General features: G+C 35.7%; 1 long non-coding RNA gene across 1 annotated transcript; it reads right to left on the reverse strand.

The window, feature by feature from the left end:
• Positions 1–10933: 10933 nt before the first annotated feature.
• On the reverse strand, positions 10934–14455 carry LOC124888066. Its single transcript, XR_007045994.1, has 2 exons — positions 13668–14455; positions 10934–11262 (listed from the first exon to the last, which is right to left on the reverse strand). It is a non-coding gene; the product is annotated as an uncharacterized LOC124888066 (long non-coding RNA).
• Positions 14456–14691: the final 236 nt, after the last annotated feature.

The following is a 14691-nucleotide window of genomic DNA, read 5'->3' on the forward strand; positions in this document are numbered from 1 at the left end:
GTATGTATATATATATATATATACATACATATATATATATATATATACATACATATATATATATATATATACATACATATATATATATATAAATGGTTAAATAAAAAAATAAAAAAAGTGGTAAATAGTAATAGTAAAAATGTAAATCGAAATATAGTTAAAAAATAAATAAGGATTTTAAACCGCATTAGCACTAATCGAAGCCTATTTTAGTAATTTACTTGAAGATCATATTAAGATGATAAGAAAAATCAATAATTGGTATTTAAAGAAAAGTAGATATTATGGCATAGCTACTTGAATCAATTCGAAAAAAAAATAGGATCTTTGTCTTAGGACTGCCGTTAGAACCAAAATTTGCTCTTCTATTCTAAAAAGAGATTTGCTCTGTACCAAAAGTATCATGAATAAGTGTGTCATAATTTATTAAAAGATACACCATTAGTACTTTAGCCAAGTAGTTCAGGAAAAATTAGCGAAAGGAAATCAATTTGAAAAATTTTAAGCTAAATAAATCCAATCAAACCTTAAGCCAATATCGATGAAAGCAACATGAAATTTGCTTATCCAAATAACACAATAAATGGAGTGAATCCGAACAACAAGAAACATAAAGAAAAGTGAGGATGATATATGCTAAATTCCTTTGAAAGAGCTAACTCCTAGATATGAACTCCAAGCATTGACGATCCTAGTAGTTGTTGACCCGATCTTTGGGTCAAGACGAGTTAATTTACATGAAACAAAAAATGATAAGGATTAAAAAAATGATTTAAGTTCCATTAAATGAATGGAACAAGAAATATAGCATGAGACATAAACTTAAAATATAACTCACAATAGGCAATCATTTTGCAGAAAGCATGAATATATATTATCGTACAAGGAACAATGCACACACTACGAATGTACACTGGATTTTAGGCTACCATAATGGCTCTCAATAGACATCTCATGTAAATAGCTCATTTTATGCTAAAATAATTGCCCACTTTGAAAAAAATCTATAATTTTATACTAGTTATATGTAAAAATAATAATAAAACTAAGCCATTATCAAAAACCCAACCGACGCACCTCCACCAACATGACTCCTTAAAATCTATCACCCATGAAAATTCCAAATCCATATTAGTTATATACAACATATTTGACATAATATGGATGGATATAGAGAAACAAATAATTGTAGCTTCTAAAAATAAAATAAAGAGCTCTAGACCCAAACATAGAATCTTACAAATTGCGGAAAATAGGAACTCCAAAGGACAACACTCGTTCATGTAGAAATATGAATTCAAGACCAATTTTAGGAGACTCCTGACCACTTATCTTATTTATTAAGCACAAAACTAAGAAGTACTAAATTTTGAACTTGAATAATGATAGTTAATATGCTCTTAAAATGCAATTGGCTGAACGGGAAACACGTGACTCGGCTGGACCGACTCCTAAACGTCTTTTGGGTTAACTGCTTCTTTTGAAATTAGGACTTGGGCTGGCACGAACATCGTCACTCCTGATCCTTCACAGCAGACTCCTCCAGAAGCGGTCTTATATCCAAGCCCTGTAGTACCTCTCTGATATTTCAGCTGAATTGGCTTAATTATAACATCAGCTTTTGGTTGTAATCCTATCTTGGGTTGATACTTATATTTCAGCATCTCTAACGCAACTATTTATGCAGCATTTAACATTTTACTTCAACTTGGTCCATCTTCTCATCGGTATTTACAGCTTGCATGATCTCCAGAGTATGGAAAGGGGGTCCATCTAACTCCTCGGTGACTGGAACTGAATTGAAAGAATAGATGGGATGACTATGCTCCTCATGGACAGTAACTTCTGTGTGACCCCACTCAAACCTTACACATTGATAAAGAGTGGAAGGAACGGCTCTTGCCATGTGGACCTATGGCCTTTCAAGTAACAGGTTGTAACTAGATGATACATTCATCACTTGAAATAAAATGGGAAATTTAGCTAGTCCTATATGCAATGTCAGGTAGATTTCTCTGATGATACCCCTATGCAATCCATCAAAGGCTCTGACCTTCACCCGACTCTCCCTTATATCTTTTATGTTTACACCTAAATCCCTTACAGTGGTGAAGGGACAAATGTTACAACCCAAACCACCATCAACCAGAACTTTATTCACAATCTTTTCATGAGATATCTGACTATGATATAAAGTGCTTTGTTATGCGCAGCCCCTTCCGACGATAGCTCATCATCATGAAAAGAGACCTTATTAGCTTCCACCATTCATCCAATTATTGCAGTCAAAGTATCTCTTGTGGTTTCTTTCAGTATTCTAACCCCACATAACACCTCCATCAAAGCATTTTTATGGGCTTCAAAACTCATAAGCAAAGACATAATGGATATGTGGGCCATTGTCTTCTTTAGCTGTTCTTCAACTGAAAACTCCTCGGGTTGCATTTTCTTCAAAAATTCTGCAACTTCAGCATCAGTAACATCCTTCTTTGGGTTCTACTCTTTCTCGAGAACTCCTCGATTTAGATCTTCTGGAGCATAACACTTCTCTGGCCTGGTCATCCCCTGAGCTGCAGCGGCATCTATCATTTTGCCCTTGACCTCAGATCGATAATCCATGGGACTGCTTTAGTGTCATAATCGAGCCTCCCAGTGTATATAGTGGCCACTACGACTCTTGGCAGGTAAGTTTGAACAGTTTTGGGCTCCCTCAACTGAACTGTGATAAAAGGTTGTGATGCGGATATAGTGGTGACTTCTTTGTGTTCCACGCATGCATAATAGCTTCTTCCAAGTCATATTCTTCTTCCAGAGTAATCATGTTAACTTATCAATTATCATGATTTGGCAGGGGTTATTGTTCTTATTTGGAGCTGCAACAGTGTATTTGATTACTCCTTTCCTGATTAGAGACTCAATTTGATTCTTCAAACCATAATACTCTTCTGTGTCATGTCCCTGGACTCTTGAGCGATAAGCGCATCGCTTGTTACCATCAAAGGTTTGACAGTTTGGGTTAGGGTTATTTTCTTCGACTGGATTCAACAAACCTTCTACCCTCAATCTTTTAAATAATTGGGCCAAAGGTTTAGCAATTGGTGTGTAGGTGCTGGTATTTTTGTCTTTGAGATTTAGACGTGATCTTGGTGCATAAGCTGGTCTATTTTAGTGATCTGGGGATTGGACAGGGGCATATGGTCTTGGTGAATTTTGCTATGCTGGAGCTTTAAGTGGATTGTAATGTGGTTGAGTATTGTACATTGGAACGTATGCAATAGTTTGAGGGTTGTTAGGGTAATGGTAGGAAGAATTTTCAGGTTGGTAGTATGGTGTGATGGCTGAGACATCTTCTTTCTTATTCTTATTACCACCAATGGAACCAGACTGTATGGCCTTACTTCCAGCTTGCAGTGCAACCATAGACTGTATATTTCCCCACTTAATGTCTTCTTATATGAAATCCCCCATCTTGACTAATTTTGCAGACTTTTGGCCAATCATTGACATCATCTTATCAAAATAAACACCCTCTTGAGCTCGAATAAAATACTTGGAGAGCTCGCTTTCATCCAGTGGATGTTGGACCCTAGCAACCTCGGTCCTCTAATGTCATGCATATTCTTGAAATGATTTTGAAGGTTTCTTCTATAAGTTAGTCAATGAGAACCTATTTGGGGTAATCTCGGTGTTAAACCTGAAGCGGCTCATGAAGCCTTTATCAATTTCCCTCCAGTCATGCCACTTACAAGGGTCTTATCAAGTGTACCAAGTCAAAGTTTCTCCTAATAAGCTCCGAATGAACGGCTTTATTCTCAACTCCTCATTTCTTCCTACACCGACCAACTTGTCACAATAGGCCCTCAGATGTGCATGCGGGTCACCCTTTCCATCAAACATATCAAACTTTAGCGGTTTGTATCGACCATTATGTCGATGTCTAGATGAATGCATAAGACATCATAGTCCAAGCTTTCAGTTCCTCTGGTGACTTACATGTTTCTAAATACTCTCTTTAGACTTTCGAGCTGGGTATAATACCCCAAAAAATCCAAACCAATGTTAGTACCATGTTTCAAGCTCACGCATAGTACATTATGATTCTTTGATAGTTTTATGAGTTAGTTTGATGTATATTAAGGTCTCAAATAGCTCCTAGCTATTAGACGAATCAAAATATTCTTTATCGATTGAATTTTCGATAGGAATATTACTTTAGTCAACTTCAAATGAGCATATCTTTTACTTTACTAATTAATTTCCATCTCAAGACCCACCAAGCTATAGGAAATTGAATTAGCTTTCAATCGATACCAATTTTACCTAAATTCGATACTCGGGTGAGAAGTTATGGCACTTTTAGTGCAAAACAGTAGCCCACCGCGATAAGGTCGTGTCGGCCAATATCACGCTCGTTATTTTCCAGTGTGTCACCACGATTGGCACCGCGTCACGCCAAGGGTCCATTTCACAATTATCCATTTTCTAGTGGGGCACCGCGATGGCGTCACGTCACGCCAAGGTTCCAGTTCGCAGTTGTCTATTTCTAAAGGCGCAACGCAATGGCACCGCATCGCGTCATTGGGCAAAATAGGGATTGTCAGCTTTCCAGTGACCCGACGCAATTGCACCGCATCATGCCGAGTGTCAAAATCGGGATTTCCAATTTTCGCGATTTAAATTTCAGGGATTGTTTGGTTTTTTCCCATAGCTCCAAATCCATCCAAACACGAGATTTAAGTCCCAATAGAGCATTATTTTCTCATTATTTTACAAATTACTCAAATTAAAGTAGCCCTCTTTCAAGAACAAAAACTCTAGCCTTCAAAGTTCAAGATCAAAACTCAAGAATTCACCATTAATTCTTATGAATTCATCAACCCAGGTATGTTAAGTGTTGATTCATGGTTCCCTTTCACCCATGGAGCCCAAGTATCCAATTTTACATTCAAAGTTATGATCTTTACAAGTTATTATGATTTTAAATTGTGATTTTAACCATGAACTCCCATGAATTGTAATTCTATACCATGTTTACATGAAATTGTTATTATTTTATCAAACCCCGCATGTTTTAGTGTTGATATTCACAAATTTAAATCATACTTAGTGATGTTGATGTTGAAATCATGCTATTTCTATAAGCTTTAAACTATTCCCATGCTTAGCTTGAACTATGAACATCACGTGTTTGATGAAATGCCTACAAGAATGGACTTTTGATATAAATGTTTTCATGCTATGTCCTTATAGTTTTAGTACTATTTTACTATTAATGCTATCGAGTCCTGGAGGTTATGAATACCCGAAACATAGTTGTTTACTTAGTCTCAGTATCTTCAAAATAGTTTCAAAATATGTTATGAGCATTATCAGTTCAGCCAGTTATCAAAATCAGTTAATCTTAGCACAGTTTAGTATTTCGAGTCAGTTCAGTTGGGAGTAGGACTTAGCATCGAGCGAACCCAGGGATGGGGGCTCACCTGACAGTTGAGGGTGTGACCTTTAGTAGCAACCCCCGTGTTCCATAACTATGTAGCCAGCGTAGGTTGAGATGTTAACCTACCAATTGAGGGTCCATCTCATATGAGTACCTTCTAGTTGAGGGTAACCCTTAGTCCTTTGGGACAACACTTTAGTGGATCCACACAACCAATATTAGTACTCGTGGCACGGTATTGACACCCTTCCAACTGTGGTCACAGGTGGACCCTAAATTGCTCATTAGACATGTCAGTTAGATGATAGCTCCCACAGTCTCAGTCCAGTAATCAACTCAGTAATTTAGTTTCAGTTGCTTGACCATAGCATACAGATATCAATAATTTAGTTATTAGATTTTAATATCTCAGTTTATAGATTATAATCAGAACATGATTATGCTTGGTCACGCATTCTCAGTAGTTACAAATTTCACGCATCTTCAGTATTTACGAATTTCATGCATTCTATTCAGTATTTCATGCTATTCAGTCAGTTATTATTCATGCACATGAAACCATGCATATCAGCTACCTCATTTAGCATACCAGTACATTCAAAGTACTGATCACATACTCCTTTCTTGTGCTATAATGTGTCATATTATAGGTTTGGACGCTCAGTTCCCGGATCGCGCATAGACCTTTCAAATTATTAGTCGTAGTAGTGGTGAGTCCTCATATTTCAAGGACAAACTATATTTACTTTCATGCTTTCAGTTCAGTAATGAGTTGGAGTTAATTGGGCTTGTCCCATCAACTCATATTCAGTCTGTTTTAGAGACTTTCGGACATTTTAGACAGATAGCCAAATTTATCATTATTTTATCAGCTTCAGACAGTTGTTTTTAGGCTGATATTTCCAAATTTATGATACAAAAATATTTTAGAATTTAAAACCTTATGGCTTATCAGTTGTTCTTCCACATATATTATTGTATTATTCAGTGTTCACAGCAGGTACCAGCTTATAGGTTAGCTTGTGGTCCCTCGAAATTGTAAGCATCGTGTGATGCCCAAAGTGTACTCTCAAGGCATTGCACTGGGCTACTATCGATCCTTTTTTATTTGATTGGATATCCTTTCATAATCCCGCATAACGATCAACCTCATATGGTAACTTAACAGATGTAGATGTTGTAATAGTAGGATCTTTGGTAGCATATATCGGTGGCACAGGTATCTCACAAATGACATGTACCTCAGGTATGTGCCGTATTGTTGGATGGACTGGAATGGTGAATTTATGAGAAGAAAATAAATAATCAGGAAATAAATAATCGAGTGAAGCCTCGGTGGTGGGTTGAGAAGCAAACGGGACTTGAGCATGTGGTGGATTCGTTGGGTTAGCAGGGGCAATCAAGGGTAATTTAACATTTGGAGCCTGGAATTGAGCGGAAAGCTAGCCACTGCAAGCTTTGTCAGATCTCGTATTTGATGTAGTTCTTCTTTCAAGACTTCAATTTCTTATGCCATGTTATTAATCTTCTCATCGTTCTGTGTGTCTGACAACCTTTGAGAGCTTTCGTCATCATCCACTGGTATCATCGCATCCTTATCCTTGTTAGTCATTTTATCTTTGGATCGAAGGTTATATTGGGATTCAGCCAGTTTGCCAGTCGACACAAATCAAATTTTTTTTCTTTTAGGGATTAATAAACAAAAAGAAAGAAAAGAAAGAGGGAAAACATGTTAGTTTGAGGGATATCAAAAATTTATTAAGTATGTAACACATATATAAGCCAAGTTGGCGATATTCAAAACGTGTTCTAACAGGGAGCCTCTATTTGACAGAGGTGGGACTACGATGCAAGTATGATTAATTGATCCAGAGTTTAAACTATTCAAATTCAGGAAGAATGTGACTTCATTAATATTAGGGGGAAATTGGAAGCCCCGAGTTACAAAAAGAAAAATTCTTGAACTAAGATTACATGATGATAGACATATCGCCATAGAAATATCAGCATAGGTCATGCAAGACCTTTTTAGGGGAAATAAAAATAAAAATACAAACATCAAAGTAGGTCATGCAAGACCTTTTAGAAATCAAAGACAGGAAATGAATCCTAAGGCCAGGAAGGGGGATCATCGTCATCATCATCCAGGTCGTAATAAGTCCCAAGGTGGTATTCTGGGGCCCATCTAATTACCACCCTTGTTGATCTCCATCTTCGCCATCGTCAAATCCTATCGGTCCATACTCCTCTTCCTCTGGATCCTCTTTTATTTCTTCTATCAACTCTCATTTTTGTTCTTCTATTTCATCCATCGGATCTTCCTCCGTGTCTTCTTCTAGATCTTCATCCATCTCTTCTTCGAATTCGTTATCCACTGTAGGAATAAGATGGTCCACCAATCCTGGGATTACTTGTTGGTATATAGCAGTAGATATGGGCATGAGGTATAGTAGCTGGTCCTGAATCTGATCTGCCCTATAAATGTCTGCAATTCCCTAAAGTGATTCAGAGCTTGGTCGGGCCAAAATCCCTCCCGACATATACCATGTATAGTATTTTGGGGTATAGTATAGATTGACTCACATGCCTGAGCTGAAAATTTTCCCCCATCCGTTGATCAAGTTCTGAGTCTTTCGATAGGGATTCTCCCTTCATAGTCTCCCTCCGCCAATGCCATATTTGACTACAAGGGAACATTTTAGATCATGTCAAACTGTTGGAGAACCCTCAATTGTGCATACAGTTGGATCCCTTCCAATCCTATTAATTCTAGAAGGTAACAATAATGCCTCCTCAGCATTGCCCAGACGTTGATCCATTGTAGCCTCTATTGGATAAGGTTGCTAGTGAGGTGGGTCAAGAAGGTGAGCCACTGCTCTACATTGTTTAGAATATCCCATATAGTCATCCTGAGTGTGTGGCTACGAATTTGGTTGCATATTGCCTCCCTGATGCCATTGTGCATATTTCTCTGATAAAAATATTCTAACGCCCATTCTTGAAGCATTAGATTACATCCCCTGAAGAAGTCGTACCCTATAGAGCATGCAGACAACGATCAAAAAATTTCTGCCAAAATCATTGGCACGATAGTTACTCTAACTGATCCACTGCACATGAAGTTAACCATCGGAAGTAAGTTAATATTTATCCAGTTCCCTTTAATTGGAAATACCAGGAATGCCACCATGAAGATGATGGCTCTGTGCCTTTCCCAGTCAATCCTGAAAAAGAAAAATTCACTTTGAAATCAGTCATAGCTTTCTCTCCGACCAAACCTCTCAAAAAGATATCCTAGGCTTACCCAGCCTGCCTCGACCATCCTTAAACCTGGTCCAACTCTCAATCCCACCGAGCGAAGAAAAGAGCTTCCTGAAGTAGTCCGTGGGGTCAAAAGTTCCCGCCCTACCAATGGCAAGTTTGCAAGTTGACTGATATCTTCCAAAATGGGTGTAATCTCAAAGTCTGTGAATCTGAAAGTGACCGTGGTCGGATCCCAGAATTCGACCATCAATCGAATGAACAACTGGTTTATCCTTAGCTCTATTAATCTATCATTGATCCCAAATGCGCCATCACTTCTTCTCTATGGGCCACCCGAATATTCCCCTGTCAATGCCTTAAGATCCATGGAACATCGGACATCATTTAGAAGTTTTCCAAATTCTGGTTTATTTTCATCAGCAAAGGAAAAGGAGGGTAAGTTTAATATCCTGAATCTGTTACGGTCTTAACATTTGGATCAATTAATTATATTTCACACAGATAGTATTGTTAGGTTTATGAAGAACTCGTCGACATAAATTGTTGTTTCCTAATTGCGAAAACTATGCCGCGAACCGTTCTGCCTAAGGTGTATGTAATATGACCTATTTCTAGAGTAAGATTTTTTTTTCTAAATGCTTGAGAGTGAAACTGAATAGCTGCGAGAAGGCGCACTAACCTAATTGCACCTACTATGAAACTAAAGAATTCGAAGAAGGTTCGGAAGAGTGAAGTACATCCCTCCCGTGTTCAGTGTGTGAATTGTGTACGACCAAGACTCGATAGGAAAAATGCAAGTGATAAAGCAGTAACAACTAGTGTTATTCAGACAATAAGGAATGCAAGTTTGGATTTGCCCTACGTTCTTTCACACAAAGCAAGATATTAACACATGTAAAGCAAATAACACAATAAGAGCATGAAAATCCTAAACTAAACGTGTTAAGGTAAAAACCTAAGTTCATACATCCCCATCAGAGTCGCCATTCTGGCGCGCCCTATTTTGAACCGATCAAAATAGCACACAACATATGGTGGTCGTGGTGACTCTCGGGTTTTGAAAATTCTTTTTTAGAGTCGCCACCTAATTTTTTAGGAAAATTAGGAAAATCATTTTTATGTTAAACTCTATTTTGGTCTATCGAAAATATTTTGAGATTCTGAGTAAGGGTTTTGATTACTCGAGTGAAAGGTATTAAGCATCCCTCAAAGACTATTCGAAGATAGTCCTTACACTCGGTTTAGAAAAATATTTAAAGAAAGAAGAAAAAAAAAGTATTTGTTTTATCGTTTGCTGAAATGGTGATAAGAAATCTTTGTAATTCTTTTAAGAAAAAAAAACTCGAGGTATATGTACCGCTACCATATACAAGGAAGTAATATAATTGTTGCAAATTATGTATGTGTTTTCAAATATGGAAAACGAAAGTAATATGATTGATACATATATTAGAAACTATGAAATCTTATAATTCTATAAGAAAAATTATTTAAATATAAAGTAAGTATATAACTAAAATCAATACAGAGGAAATATAAGGTATTTTTTTTTTATGCGCGTGAGAATATCTACAAAATATGTATATTCATAAGCATGTGAAAAAAATGTGAAAAAGAAATATAGTTTTATTTGTGAAATTCTCATAGATTTGAACTAAAAAGAATTACATATATAATGATATATACATATGTACATGTGTGTATATATATATACATATGTACATATGTATATAATATACACATATGTACATGTGTGTGTATATGTATACACACATATATATACATATATATACAGACACACATATATATACATATACACACACATAAATATATATACACATATATACATATATGTATGCACATAATAATAATAATAATAATAATGGTTGAATAAAAAAAAAAAGTGGTAAATAGTAATAGTAAAAATATACCTTATATATGGTAGTATAGGAACATATATACGCTGTATATTTTGGAAACTTTAAGATTTGAAAACTCGAAATAGATTTTTAAAAAATATGGATTCCAAACCGCTTTAGCACTAATCGAAACCTATTTTAATAATTTATTTGAAGAAAATCCAATTAAGATGATAAGAAAAACCAATAATTGATATTTAAAGAAAAGTAAAGATTATGGCATGGCTACTTGAATCAATTCGAAAAGGATCTTCGTCTTAGGCCTGCCATTAAAACCAAAATTTGCTCTTTTATTCTAAAAAGAGATTTGCTCTTCCGTACCAAAAGTATCATGAATAAGTGTGTAATAATTTATTAAAAGATACACCATTAGTACTTAGCCAAGTAGTTGAGGAAAAATTAGCGAAAGGAAATCAATTCGAAAAATATTAAGCTAAATAAATCCAATCAAACCTTGAGCCAATATCGATGAAACACAATAAATGGAGTGAACTCGAACAATAAGAAACATAAAGAAAAGTGAGGATGATACATGCTAAATTCCTTTGAAAGAACCAACTCCTACGATATGAACTCCAAGCACTGACGATCCTAGTAGTTGTTGACCCGATCTTTGGGTCAAGACGAGTTTCGAATGAAACTCTAACTCCCCAATTTACATGAAACAAAATGACAAGGATTAGAAAAATGATTTAAGTTCCATTAAATGAATGGAACATGAAATATAGAACGAGACATAAACTTAAAATATAACTCACAGTAGGCAATCAATTTGCAGAAAGCATGAATATATTATCGTACAAGGAACAATGCACACACTACGAATGTACACTCTGGTTTTTGGGCTACCATAATAGATCTCTATAGACATCCCATGTAACTAGCTCATTTTATGCTTAAGTAATTGCCCACTTTGAAAAAAAAATCTATAAGTTTATGCTAGTTATATGTAAAAATAAGAATAAAGCCAAGCCAATATCAAAAACCCAACCTACGCACTTCTACCAACATGACTCCTTAAAAACCTATCACCCAAGAAAATTTCAAATTCATATAAGTTATAACATATTTGACATGATATGGATGGCTACAGAGAAAAAAATAATTCTACCTACTAAAAATAAAATAAAGAGCTCTAGACCCAAACAGAGAAACTCACAAATTGAGGAAAATAAAAACTACAAAGGACAACACATGTTCATGTAGAAATATGAATCAAACACCAATTTTAAGAGACTCCTGACCACTTATCTTATTTATACAACACAAGTCTAAGAAGTACTAAATTTTGAACTTGAATAATGACAGTTAATTTGCCCTTAAAACGCAATTGGCTGAAAGGGAAACACGTGACTCGGCTAGACCGACTCCTAGACGTCTTTTGGGTCCATCGATGGAAAACACTCTAAAGAATTTTGAAAGACGAGCAGCCCCATAGTCACAAACAAAACGAAACTAGGTGATTCACATTACTCCTTAATTCAACAAAGACAACAATACACTCACCAACAAACACTCACACTCACTGGAGAAAAACTCACGCACACAACTATGCCAACACATACCACATTACACTCACACGCCCACATACTCCTCCATTCCCACTCATACTAATACACACAAATAAACTTAGGCAAAACCAGTAGAAAAGCAAGAAAAGAAAATAGTATGAAATAGAAAAAAAACACGCAAAAAAAACAGGGAAAATGAGAGAAAAATAGTGAGTGGAAAGAGATCGTGCGAAAACAAATGAGAGAGGTGAGAGAGAATAAGATGGGGAACAGTCAGAGAAAAAACAGAAGAGAGAACTAGCAGCTTGGTCCAACTTGTTTCGGCGAAGTTTCACCGGAAACAGAGAAATAAGATGATTTTCACATTAACAAAATATAGTTTCCCATATCTCCACCAACTTATATCCACTGATAGACACCGAAAAGGGAAATGGAATCCTTATATTTGGCGTATTCTAGATATAAAGCAGACACATACATCGAAACCACATAAATTTAAGATGATCAATTTTTTATTCGCGAGTAATCTACAACAATACGATGACGGGTCAAGGGACATACATACGTATACACAGAAAACACATTCAGATAAAAAGCCATGTTTTCTAGAGTCTATGTCAACAACTCAAATTTTGATCGAAATTATTTCAAAACAACATGTTCACAAAACCTAAATAAAATGAAAGAAAGGATGATGAAGGTGAGACGGAAGAGCAAATTTGTATGTTTAGACGCAAAGCAACTGTATATTGTAACAAAGGACAGTCAAGGCTAAATTGTATTGTTGAACTCGATTTGCCAACACTCGCTTTTCCGGAAAGTAGATAGCAATATCAGTATGGCTTGACGCCAAAATAGATCATGTACCAAAGAACAAAAACAGACGGATGGAAAGAGGCAGAGATGGGATAAGAGGATGGATTTTAAGTCCTACACTTCTCGACCAAACACAACCTCTCATATTATCAACTCTATTCCACGTATTATTACACATCTAAAGACAAAACAAACCTATGAAATGACCAATTTTAGGGAATCAAAGAGCCGAAAATAGATTTTTGCTTCACGTGTTCAGGCTCAAAACCACCAGTTAATATCCTAACTAATTACATGGAATATAGCCGGTTCATATTTGCATTCACTGGCAACCAAAATGGAAACAGACCATTCCAAATAAAAACTTCATATTTAAAATTATTCAATCTAAATCACGAATTAAGATATGTCATAACATATTACATGATAAACAAAATCAGATGACCAAACACCGTTTTATCTTATGTTTATATTCATGATCGGATAAATGGGAATGACAGACTCAAACCAGAATCACCAAAATAAATGTAATATAATTGGATGGGATAAAATCTACTCAAGTAAAATCACAAGTCACAAACACACGTAATCGTAAACCCAAAAATACTTTTGTTTCACTTTTTTATACTTTCTAAACAGATAGCCATCACCCCGGCTAACTGCACACTAAATAATTAACAAAAATTAAGTATAACATAATTAAGATGGAAAATGATTTACCTTGTGTTGGAAAGAAAAACTGAGGCTCCGACGTCGAGGTTTCAGTGGGATCACAACCTCTTTAACCCAAACTCGAGCTCGGGTTTGAATTGGCAAGAAAGAAAATCACGAAGAACTTTGAATTTATGTTGTGTTTATGCTATTTTGAATCTTAAACTTGAGTTTCTGATTGTGTAAAAGCTTCTAAATCTCCAAGGCTATGAATGTTTACTGGCTTTCTTGAGGTTTTTTAACTGGGTTTTTCTCTGTCTTCAACGAAATTGGATGCAGCTATTTATAGCAAGAAAATAATCAATTTTGAATTTCAAAGCTTAAACCTTTGAGATATGGAAGGGATTCAAATTTGACAAAGGTGAAAGGAGATGAAAATATATCCTCAATAATCTGAATTTGATTGATGGTTCTGAGTCAGATGGGATTTTGGGCAACAAAACAAGTAACCATGAGTCTGCAGTCAACAATGAAGCCTTAATCTCTGTGAGATATCAGAGGTAAAGAGATTTTGGAGCTTGCATTCTAGAGGATTTGAGGGGATTCCATAGGGATAAGGTCTGGGCGCTACTGATACTCAGACGTGATTGAAGGGGTAAGAGAGGTTCAGTGGATTTTCAGGGTAGGGGGATGGGTTGCGCAGAAAAGTAGTTGAAGTTTGTCTGGATAATCGATGGAGTTTTTTTTATGTGTGCGTATGTTTTCTCCCTAATTTTGATGAAGATGATGAAGCTAAAGAGAAGAGAAAGTTGTATCTTGGGCTGATTTTGTTGACCGAAGTTTGGATCGTCCGATCGTTTGATCAGACGATTCAGATTTAATTTAAGAATAATAATAATATATATATATATATTATGTGATAAATTTTATATATATAATAAATTATATGTCTATAATATATTAAAAGTGTGAACTTAGAAAAATTATTTGAATTTTTTGCCCTATATTAAAAGACAACTATCTTTTTACTATTTTCTTCAATTTATTATTTAATTAGTTTTATTATATTAACTAGACTCTTAAAATATATGAG

The sequence above is a fragment of the Capsicum annuum genome, chromosome 10 (genome assembly GCF_002878395.1).
Source record: "Capsicum annuum cultivar UCD-10X-F1 chromosome 10, UCD10Xv1.1, whole genome shotgun sequence".
Taxonomy (NCBI): domain Eukaryota; kingdom Viridiplantae; phylum Streptophyta; class Magnoliopsida; order Solanales; family Solanaceae; genus Capsicum; species Capsicum annuum.